We start from the raw sequence: 7,767 nt of genomic DNA on the forward strand, positions 1-7,767 counted from the left end.
ATTTTTAAAGTAAACATAGCAGAACTCAGATATCAAAATAAATATTGTCCCATTTGAAATGTCCCTTTGGAAGGATATACACTCATTCTAATATGTCGTGTTGCTCAAAACTCTTTGGAACGTTTTGAACGCTATCTTTAAACCATCAGATTTTTAATTGACAATTACAAATCTTTATGTGGTGATTAGCAGGGGAAATGTCTCTCCTGAAGCCAGCCCTGGTGAATAAGCTGGATGATCAGGCTTATTCAGTCAGGTCAAAAATCTAAATAATGTGTGTCTTATAGTGAAGTTCTTAAAGAGCACATGATAGTCCTGTGTGGCCTTCCAACATGAATCCGCTGAAGGTCTTCTTTCTCTGAGTTGCACAGGTTCAGCTGTGTCTGTAAAAATCAGTCTCTTGACAGATCTTCTTCTACCCTGGTCCTACTCTCCACCTCCCAACTCCCATCATCATCTATTCTCAACACTGCAGCCAAAAGATCTTTTAGAAACAGAAGTTGCTCGTTGGTTGGAAAACCCGCAAGAGCTCCCATCTCATTTGGAGGAGTGGCCAAAGTCCACAGGGTGGCTTCTAAGACCTAGCTCCCTGGGCCCTCTCCAATCTCCTTCCACCCCACCGTCTCCTTCAGCAGCTTTGGCTCCAACCACATGGCCTCCCTGCCATTCCTCAAACACACTAGGATGCTCCTGTTTAGGACCATTCTCTAGCTGTCCTCTGGAAACTTCTCTTCCAGAAATCCACTTGGCCAGCCCCATCATTTCCTTTATGTTTTTGGTAAATTATCACCTTTTCAACGAGACATACCCTGACTTTCCATTTAATACCTCTATTAATAGTGCCTTCTTTTTTGTAATGTCTTCTGCTTAATACCTTCCACTTAATAACTTCCATTTAATGACACACAGACATGCGTGGACACACTCACTCCTTAGCCCCAGGACCCTGGCCTTCTTCTCATTTCTTCCCTGGTGTTTATCACCTTCTACCATAATATCTAATTTATCTAATATTATTTATAGTATATCTTTTTGTCTGTATGCTCCTGTGAGAACTAAGCTCAGGAAGCCCAGTATCTTTGTCTGTTTAATTGAGTTTCAAAAGCCTAGAACAGGCACATAGCTGGTACTCAATAAAAACATGTTGAATTGAATTGGATTGGATTGCATCAAATCGAATTGACTTGAATTGCATTGCATTGTGTTGAATAAGTCCCAACTTATATAAAGTGTACTCCCTGCCTTCCAGTTGCTTGTATATCTGATTGAGATAACTAGTGACATACACATGAAAGTGACTAGCAGTACACAGCAGTCCAGGACTAAGTGGAACTTGCAGTGATGCTGCAGGAACCCTGGATGGATGAGTGCCGGCTGCAGGAGGAGAAAGGACCTGAGCTGAGCCTCCCATCTAGTCAAGCAAACCCTCTCCTTGTCCCCAGCACAGGCCGTGCTGTTCCAGCCTCTACTCATCTGCTCACGCTGGCCCTCTGCCTGAAGTCCCCCACCTTTCCTGCACACTTACCTAAATGCTATCCACCCAAGTCCCCTTCCTCCTCACCACTTTCCCTGATTACTCCAGCCTTCCTCTGAGCCCCTGTAGCTCCTATATTTTGTTTCAGATCATTTAGCCTTTACATAGAACTGTTCTGTGTGTGCGCATGTCATTTCCCCAGCTAAGAACCACATCTTTTGCTTCTCTCTTCTAAACAGGGCCAAGGGCTGGGCACGGTGGCTCATGCCTATAATCCTTGCACTTTGAGAGGCTGAGGCGGGTGGATCACCTGAGGTTAGGAGTTCAAGACCAGTCTGGCCAACATGGTGAAACCCCATCTCTACTAAAAATACAAAAAACTTAACCAGGCGTGGTGGTGCATGCCTGTAGTCCCAGCTACTCGGGAGGCAGAGGCAGGAGAATCGCTAGAACCTGGGAGACAGAGGTTGCAGTGAGCTGAGCTTGCACCACTGCAATCCAGCCTGGTGACAGAACGAGACTCCATCTCAAAAAATAAACAATAAATAAATAGTGCCAAGCACAGCACAAGTAGTGGCACCTGGTACATGTGGCACCAAGCGGTTAGTCAATAGGCAGAGAAAATAGGAAAGTGGCTTTCCAGGAGAGGTAAACCTCAAAAACAAAGATACCATGGTGTGAACTGCCATGATGAGTTTACAAATATGACACCAGTCTTCTCAGCCCAAGCTGAGGCTGGTATTACCTGAAGAGCTTTTCCCAGATATCTCTGGCTGGGCACAGTGGCTTAACCCTGTAATCCCAGTACTTTGAGAAGCCGAGGCGGTAGATTGCTAGAGACCAAGAATTCAAGACCAGCCTGGGCAACATGGCAAAATCCTACCTCTACTAAAAATACAAAAATTAGCTGGGCATGGTGGCACGTGCCTGTAGTCCCAGCTACTGAGGAGGCTAAGGTGGTGGGATCAATTGAGCCCGGGAAGTAGAGGCTGCAGTGAGCTGTGACTGTGCCACTGCACTCTAGCCTAGGTAACAAAGCAAGACCCTATCTCAAAAACAAAAATTCCCTGGCTGGGCATAATGCCTCATGACTGCAATCCCAGCACTTTGGGAGGCAGAGGGAGGATCACTTGAGCCCAAGAGTTCAAGAGCAGCCTGGGCAACAAAGCAAGACCCTATCTCTACAAAAAAATTACAAATTAGCCAAGTGTGGTGGTGCATGTCTGTAGTCCCAGCTACTCGAGAGGCTGAGGTGGGAGGACTGTTTGAGCCCAAGAATTTGAGGCTGCAGTGAGCTATAATGAGACCACTGCACTCCAGCCTCAGCAACAGAATGAGACCCCAACTCAAAAAAAAAAAAAAAATCTCCTTTTGGGGACCTTACCCCAGACTAATGTTATCAGATTATCAGGGAATGTGGCCCAGGCATCGCCAAGTGATTCTAATGTGTAGCTGGAATTAAGAACAATCATTGTATTAGAGAAAACATGAGGAGGCCAGGCGTGGTGGCTCATGCCTGTAATCCCAGCACTTTGGAAGGCCCAGGCGGGTGGATCACTTGAGGCCAGGAGTTTGAGACCAACATGGCTAACATACCAAAACCCCATCTCTACTAAAAAATACAAAAATTAGCGGGGCATGGTGGCCCACAGCTATAGTCCCAGCTACTCAGGAGGCTGAGGGACAAGAATCACTTGAACCTGGGAGGCGAAGATTGTAGTGAGCTGAGATTGTGCCACTGCACTCCAGCCTGGGTGGCAGAGCAAGACCCCCAGACTGGGTGACAGAGCAAGACTCTGTCTCAAAAAAACAAAAGGATAAAGGGGTATATGAGAAATTGGGAAGCCGGCCTAAAATGCTGTAGTTGTGACTATCCCTCCTTTCCATTTTTTTCCTATGAGTTTGTCATGGGAATTTGTCTTTGTCAGGGTAGCCTGGACGGATGAACTGTGGACAGATGTGTCCATCCTCTGCCTAATGCTATAATGAGTAGCAAGAGGTCAGAGAAGCTATGGAGAGAGCAGAAGGCACCAACAAATGTGGCCAAGGCCAGGGGTCATCTGCACCCACGGAATGCAGAGACATTTGGAAAACCTAGAGGACTCGTGTAGACCACTTGACAATTTTTGTTGCAATTTCTCTCCTTCCTTGGTTATTAGCACTCAGGTTACTCGCTCATGCCTGCCCAGCAGAAGAGCTAAGAAGTGTGTAAATTATCTTGACATTACTCTTTCAGGAATTCCTGGCTAATTCCTTACACTCTTGTTCCCTCTACATCCTAGGGAACTGAGCAGAAGTTGAATCTTCTCTCTTAAATGTAACCTGGCTCACATGCACTGAAGAGTATGCAAGAAACTTGAGTGACAAAATTAGCCGGGCGTGGTGGTGGGTGCCTGTAGTCCCAACTACTCCGGAGGCTAAGGCAGGAGAATCACTTGAACCCGGGAGGCAGTGAGCCAAGATCACGCTACTGCACTCCAGCCTGGGCGACAGAGCGAGACTCTGTCTCAATAAAAAAGAAACTTGAGTGACAGAAGTCCTCATCCTAGTCCGGTCTGTAGATGTCCTCTGCGCCATCTCTCCTCTCCTCCCTCCTTTATGTAGAAAACTTAGAGACAGACCAAGAAACTAAGCAGCACTTCCTGCTGATTGATTTCAGAGGCACCTGTGCAGACCAGGCCTCTCTTCCCACTGCCCTGACTGCACTCTCACACATGAAGTATCAATATCACTATTACCAAACATCACTCTTCCCCTCTGCCACAGCTAGAGATGGGGCTGAAAAGCCGAGCTCCTCTGAGAAAGGAAACGAGGCTTAAATTCAGAGTGAGACCGAAAAAACTGAGATGAAAACTTTTCCTGCGAGCAGGATCTGCTTATTTGGGAATAGTGGGAAGGGAAGGGAAGGAAGGGAAGGGAGGGTGGGAAGGGCAGGGAAAAGGAACATAAAGGAAAATATGTTGGCACCTAGCGGCTGAAGGCGGGAGAGAAGGGTGTGCCAGGGAACGAGGGGGCGGGTGTGGAAAGATGAGGCCTGGGTGCTCATGACAGCCTTCCCTGACTCCATGAGCTTGCCAAGTCCCAGCCCTAGATCCCAGAGGGGTCACAGCCGAGGTCCCCACTCCGGAGGCCACTACCTTTCATTTTCTTGCTCCCCAGTCTCTTTGCCCGGAATCACTGTCTGCCACGCTCTGGCCAACCTGTAGCCTCTCCGTGCTGAAAAGGACCCCCTAAAAAAGCCAAGGGGGAAGGACCCAGCACACAGCCGCGAACCACAGATACACCAAGAGGTAACTCTAAACTCCAGAGCTGGGCCCAGGAGGAGGGGAAGGGTGGAGGGGGGATGAGGTTTTTCCACTTCCATTCGCAACTGTCAGGCGGGTGATTAATGACCAACAGGTTTGGAATCGCCTCTATTGCCAGATCAGTATTGTTGCCCGTGACAGCTAATGAGGTTGGACAGGCTTCTCCACACTGAGCTTTACGGGCCCGCTCCCTCCCCTGCAGAGCTCACAAGCCCTGCCAGTTTTTGTGCACTGGAATGTTCAAGCCCCACCCCCCTTCATTCCTCCAACACCACCTCCCCCCAACTCTCTGAACCACCATCTCACCCCAGAATCTTGCCCATCCACCAAGGAAGCTGGGTAGTGAGGCTTCAAGCCCCAGCCTGCTCAGAGATACCCATCTGTTACACCCACACCCCCAAAAGCCCCTTTCCCATTCCCACTCGAGCTTGAGCAATGGGGCTGGAAGGAAGGAAAAAGAACGAAAGCGAACATTTCGGCCCTTGGGTTTAAGATGACAGAAGGATCTCTGAACACTTGCTTTGGACACTCTGGCCAGCAAGTTTAACAAGGCCATTCCACAGCCAGCTGTAAAATTCAAGAAGTATTTTATACACTCACGGCTTCAATCTGGCAGATGTGCTAAGGGGGTGAGGATGGAGGAGTGAGAGAACTTGGGAAAGGTGATTTAATAATAGTTAATAATGATTTTTAACCAACCACCTTACACCTAGATACACAAAGCCAGGTGTCAGTGCAGAAATTAACGTGATCCTAGGTCTAAGGGGAAGGAAATACTGGCTTTGTTTTCTGCTCTCTTACAAATAATATTTACCTTTGTGCTAGTTCACATCTTGATATGGTTAAGCACATGCTTGCCTGTGGTTTAATATTTGAAGGAATTGGAGCAACATAATAAGCAAACAGCATAAAAAGCCCAGAAAGACCCCCTCAGCTTAAAAAATCTATTACTTTTCAGTGTGATATAAATGTATTTTGCTTCTGCTCAGAGCAATTTCCTAGTTTACTCTTATTAAACCAGAAGACGGCTTAGCAGAGTTCTTGATTTATGAAACACATACTAGATTCATTAAAACCTTAAAAGATTTAATGCATTTTATCAGGACATTAAATCTGTGCAGGCTTTTTAAATCAAATACCTGCCATATTTCATCCCCCACACCCTGCACACTTACTTAAGAACACTAAAATGTGGACTGACAAACATTATGGGTGTTTCAGGCCTGATTTCTAAGTGGCAGTAAAGTCCTCCCCTCCAGGATTTATAGCCTGGCTTCTCCCCAAGTCTGGTCTTCCAAAGAACAACTGACTCTCCTCTTTAGAATTTGGTTGGGTAGGATGAGCTGAGATGTAGATCACACACACACACACACACAACTTCTTCCTCTCCCATTACATAGCCAACGTTCCTATTCTCATGGGTTCTCTAGGACCCCACCCTTCAACACCACTCGCCCATCTTCTGTCTTCTTCCAGAACTCCTTTTGGCCTCTGCTTCCATGCAGACACACTCCTAACATCTCCTTCTCTCCCTCCCCTACTCCCCTGACTCTTAGCCCATACAGAACTGCATCCATGTAACACCTGCCACGCTTTGGGAAGCAAAGCTTGCCCTCTTATTCTTAATCCCCTCCTTTTTAAGTCTATCCACACCACAGTGGTTCTCAGCTAGGGGCAAATTTGTCTCATGCACACATGACTGGGGACATTTGGCAACGCCTGACGACATATTTGGTTGTCACAACGAGATGGGGGTGTTGCTACCAGCATCTAGGGATAGAGGCCAGAGAATCTGTTAAATGTCCTGCAATGCACAAGCCAGCCCCTCTACTCCACAGCGTGGAAAAAAGAGAGAAAGAGAAAGAGAAAAAGAAAGAATGAAAGAAAAGAAGGAAGGGCCAGGCACGGTGGCTCACGCCTATGATCTCCGCACTTTGGAAGGTCAACGCAGGATTGCTCAAGGCCAGGAGTTTGAGACCTGCCCTGGATAACACAGTGAGACCTCATCTCTACAGAAATACAGCCCGGCATGGTGGTGTGCATCTGTAATCCTAGCTACTCAGGAGGCCGAGACAGGATGATCACTTGAGCCGAGGAGTTCAAGGCTGCAGTGAGCTATGATTGTGCCACTGCACTCCAGCCTGAGTGACGGAGTCCCTGGATCTCAACTAAGTAAATAAAATAAAAGAGAGAGGGGGAAGGAAGAAAGCGAGGGAGGGAGCAAGAGAGAGGGAGGAAGGAAGGAAGGAAGGGAGGAAGGAAGGGAGGGAGGGAGACTGTGAGTATCTAGAACCTTACCAGGCATAAGTGGTCTTCTCCACTCTCCTTCATTGCTTTCACACTTAGGATTGTGGCTCATAGATAATAGTTGTTTCAATAAATGTTTACAGGGTCAAACTAAATCTCTGTCCTAACACACTGACATTTTCCAAAATCAGAAATGTAAGGGAAAAAAATACTGGATTTACAATCAGTTGATCTGTCTGTGACCTTGAGGAATGGCTGAAGCCCTCTCTCCTGTGTATCCTTATCTGTGAAGTGGAGTTGTGGTGCTATTACCTTCATGGACTATTACGAGCATTCAATGAGCTGGTGTAACTGACAGCGCTTTTACATTCTAAAAGGTCATGGGATGTTTATTATTTTTGTTGACAAACACTTATTGAGTGCTTATTGTATGCCAGAATTATGTTAGACCTTCGGGGGGTGAGACGGGTACAAAAATGAACAGACGAAGCTCCTGCCCTCGCAGATCTTACAGTCTTGTAAGAAGCACAGACAAAAACTAGAATGTTTCAGTGTATTATAATCAGTGCTGTACGACAAGAATGCACAGGATATTGTGGACACAGATAAGAAACATTTAGAAGGGTCTTCAAAGATGAATAAGGCTGGGCACAGTGGCTCACGTCTGTAATCCCAGCACTTTGGGAGACCTAGGTGGCTGGATCACTTGAGGTCAGGAGTTCGAGACCAGCCTGGCCAACA

General features: G+C 46.9%; 1 long non-coding RNA gene across 1 annotated transcript in view; it reads left to right on the forward strand.

The window, feature by feature from the left end:
- LOC105548830 overlaps positions 1-7,767 on the forward strand; it is a 19,563-nt gene that overhangs the window by 5,087 nt on the left and 6,709 nt on the right. The window contains exon 2 of the long non-coding RNA XR_001007457.1: positions 4,634-4,764. This is a non-coding gene — a long non-coding RNA (uncharacterized LOC105548830). The remainder of the gene's footprint in view (positions 1-4,633; positions 4,765-7,767) is intronic.

This window comes from Mandrillus leucophaeus, unplaced genomic scaffold, assembly GCF_000951045.1.
Source record: "Mandrillus leucophaeus isolate KB7577 unplaced genomic scaffold, Mleu.le_1.0 Scaffold111, whole genome shotgun sequence".
NCBI classification, from domain to species: Eukaryota; Metazoa; Chordata; class Mammalia; order Primates; family Cercopithecidae; genus Mandrillus; species Mandrillus leucophaeus.